The sequence below is a fragment of the Rhagoletis zephyria genome, unplaced genomic scaffold (assembly GCF_001687245.7).
Source record: "Rhagoletis zephyria isolate East Lansing unplaced genomic scaffold, Rhagoletis_zephyria_1.1 Rzeph_scaffold_00546, whole genome shotgun sequence".
Taxonomy (NCBI): Eukaryota; Metazoa; Arthropoda; class Insecta; order Diptera; family Tephritidae; genus Rhagoletis; species Rhagoletis zephyria.
Genome location: NW_016157630.1, coordinates 91,617 through 95,921, shown reverse-complemented (window position 1 = coordinate 95,921; position 4,305 = coordinate 91,617).

Below are 4,305 nucleotides of genomic sequence, written 5' to 3'. Positions count from 1 at the left end.
GAATCTTCGCTGGCCTCAAACTACTCCTTTGTCACATCTTTGAGAACGGATTTAGAGGGTAACAGCAGCTTTATTGTGTCTGGGGAAAACGATTTGATATTTTTTCTTTTTTTGGTCATGAACCGAAATACTGCTTAAAAACGAGTCCGAGCTCATCAACAGCCGGTTATATATGTCACGGTTACATACTTCACGAGAAAACTTCCGGGAATAATTTTCTCGGTAGTGTTTGTTGTGGGCCTCTTGAGCCTCCCCGATAATTGTCCTATTGTTAATAAGGAATTAGTATCTTGTGCATTGTGGGTGTCATAGGATGCCATGCCGTCGTCGATTCGCCACTTCTCGCTCGCTATGTTTGAGTTCCGGTCGCTTAACGAAAAATTTTGCATGTGAAGGCAACAACAAAGTTAGCTAGCACGGATAGACGATAGCAAGTTTGGCTGTACCTCATTGAGTTCGTTCGTTTCGCCACTTGCTAACTGATGGCGAATCGATGACGGCTAATAATCAATTGTAGCGCATTTCCTCTTACTATGCATATGCCTAAATGTATGCAACCATTTGGCAAGCAAACACAGGGTGCTTCTAATGAAAATAAAAATGTTATGCCGAAATACACATGCTAAGCCCTTCGAAATTTTGTGCTGGGATATGCGTTACAGCTTAGCAAATTTTACCCCTACCGAAACCAAAGATGTATACACATCAAAAAAAAATATTAGTCACGACTGTTTCCATTTCAGTTACGATGTTGTTACGTCTTTTTGCATTTCAGGTGACGATATATAAAATATTTTATATTTCCTACCGGGCTGCTCATGCGGAGCAGTTCTCTTGCGCTCAACAACGCAGCCACAGTTTTACTTTTGCCGACCCCCGATGTACATACATACATACATACGTATATGTTTATGAATGCTGTTCAGCGTTGCCACTTTGGTAAATTGTTACCAAAATTGGTAGAAAAAAATTGGGTTGGTAAAAAGGTAAATTTTGTCTCATTTTGGTAGATTTTTGATGAACTTTCCGTTCCCGATTTATTTTTCGTAGTTATCTTTAAATATATTAAAAATTTCTTTGCATACATTTTATATAATTACATACGTATAAATGTATATCGATATAAGGCGAACATATCTCGCTCCATTCAAACTAATTTTACTGGAATCCCGAGGAGCTTTTGATTGCCTAAATCTTTTAAATGATTATTTAAATATAACAAAAAAAATTGACAGGTATGTAATTACGCACTATGATTGTTCGCAAAAAAATTAAATCAATACCATTTTTTATCAATGGAAAAAAAATAAAAAAATCAACGGGAATTTTAAGTAGCACATTGTTGGCTATACTCAAATAGTATTTGCTTTAAAACTCCATACCTTAAATTGTTCTAAAAATTCAGAGTAAAAAATTCGAAATTTAGAAGAAAATTTTTGGAATTTTTCTATATGTTGTATATAGTTTGAATCCTCGATTTTTATGGATTTAGTTAAAGCAATAAAAAATTTTTACTCGAAAAATACTGCGAATATTAAAAAAAATCACTTTTTTGAGTCACGGTATTTGTCTATAATAACTCGGGTTGAAGTTTTTCAAATAATGAAGTTTCATTGTTGCCTTTAGTTTCATCACTTTCGCTTTTGTTTGAAGGAAACTGAGAATATGCCAATAATATGACTCAAATACCGTATAACTAGTTAAATAAAAAGTTCTTAAAAACAATTTTAATTCTTATTGAAATAACTAAAAAAATAAAGAAAAGTATAGTTTTAATTAAAATAAATAAAAAATAACAAAACTATAGTTTTGATTAAAATAATTATAAAAAGTTATTGGTAGATATTTCCCAGATTTGGTAGATTTTTTTCAAGTGGATGGTAAATATTTTTTTTCGTCAGTGGCAACCCTGATGCTGTTGTCGAATAGCGGCAAAAATTTATGTATGGTGCTCTCTCGCTGTTGGGAAAATTTTTGGAGTCTCGCTGTGGGCGCTGCTGATCACTATGTGTGATGAGCAGGGAACGGATTTTTAGGACCTAAAAACCTATAAAAAAGGCAAAATAAAATAACGAAATAGGCTGGAAATGGCAAAATAAAATAGCGAAAAAGGCACGAAAAGGCACTAGGTGTTGCAAAAAAGGCAAAAAAAGGCAAAACAAAATAGCAAAAAAGGCAGGAAAAGGCAAAAAAAAAGCAAAACAAGGCACCTAAAAGACAGAAAATACCAAGAACAATCAAAAAATACATTTATATTACAAGTAAAAAGAGAAAAACTATGAACTAGTTTCATTATATGAAAAATTTGTACTTTGAATCTTTGACTATTTTATCCTTTCGGGTTTCTAACTCATAAAACTTTAATCTGTATAGTTGTAGTAACATTGAACCACAAGATGCCTTTTGAAGTTTTCTGGCAGCATTTTCATTCGATTTTCGCGAAGAAAAGCCTTGAATGTACTAAATGTGCGCTCGACGTAAGTTGATACAAGTGGAGCCCAATTTAAATATGGAACGTTTGAAACGTTCATATTATCAGGAATAGGGGCGTTTTCCTCGCCCTTTATAATTCTATCAACACCCCTTATTGTCTCCAAGCCTTCGTTAGCTGAGAAAACGGCTTTGAATTTTTCCAACACCAATTTGCCAAGAGGTCTCTGCGCTTCTATAAGCCGCATGGGCAATGTGTATATTTTTTAATCTTAAAAAAAAAAAATGTAAATGCTATAATCACTTTTTTAAAGGTAGAAAAGGCAAAAAAGGCAAATATCTTAAAAAAGGCAAAAAAAGGCAAATATCTTAAAAAAGGCAAAAAAAGGCAACATCAAATGTGTATATATGGAATCAGGGAAAGCTTAATCGTGGACATTCTTAATCGAATATACTCTATCTCTTTAGCAGAAAAAAATGCAATTTCCATAAAATCCGTTCCCTGGTGATGAGTATATCGTCGCTTCCTACGAAGAGTAGCACACCTCGAATTACCGTGGAAAGTAGACATTTCATTATTCGCGTCGAAAAGTAGCACATTTCAGATTCTCGCGTGGAAGACTAGCACATTTCATTATTTGCGTGGAAGAGTAGCACATTTCAGATTTTTGTGTGGAAAATTAGGACATTTCAGATTCTCGCGTGGAAGACTAGCACATTTGAGATTATCATAAATTTATTTTTGATTTGATTTGTCAACCAAATTCGTCGACCAAATACGAAATCAAATTTATTTGTGATTTGATTTGTAAAGTGACTCAATTTTAGTCGTTATTTTTCAACTAAATACATAATAGTGGGATTCATGAAACGTCGCAAAGTTGTTGTAAATGTCGCATTTGTTGCAATATTTGCCATCTTGCGACACAGGTGATTACTTTTGTATGGAAACTTTCTTGCGAAAAAATTGCGATATTGCCATAGTAATTGAGCTGGCAATCATTGCAAAGTCAAAGTCGCGCAACGCATGTTTTTTTATTGTCTTTTAATACTTCAAGAAAAAGTATATTAGTTAAGACTGCTTCGAAATATAATTTTAAAAACTTTTCGTTTTCTCTAACGCGTGGCTTTAGGCGGGTATAAGCTAGTATATATACATAGATGAAAAACAATGATCGTATAAAAGGATGTTATACTTATGAACGCTTGCTGTCAGTTTTAACTGATTATTGGTAATGAAAATGGCGAGCCCCACGATGCCAATATAAAAGCCGTTCCAAGGTCCCAAGTAGGCATATATTTAGAAAAAGAAACTATGTACCAACTTGGTGTATAGAACAGGCTTTCCCAAACTGGGTGCCGCTAGTGGCTAGAGTATAGAAGTGGTGCGGGCAAATTCTTTGAACTTTCCATACACAACGCAAGCGGTTTGATCAAACTTCAACATGGCGGCCAGAAAATCAAAAAATTTTGATTTTTCTTAAAACTACCTTCAGCGGCTCGTTAAACCCCATACACAACACAAATGGCTTACAGCAAAGGGATATTTCGCTTGGTTTGTCAAGCCACTTGTGTGGTGTATTTCGGTCTTCAGCGTAGTTCCCTAGTACGTTTTGTCAACGAAAAGTTTAACCAGAAAATTGTCAGAAAATAGCCGAAAACGTACCCTTTTCACAATCATTTTCGGTATTTTTGTAGACCTAATCCGCGTTTCATCCACTTTTCTTCCCGTTTCGGGCAGCAGCTTCGCGCTCGTGTATACGTTACTTATTCTTCGGAACTTCACAATCACACTGGGAAAGAGCGAATCAACACGATTTTGGAGGCAGTTGGGAACGAACCTATAAAAAGTTTGAAAACTTGTGAATTTTTTAG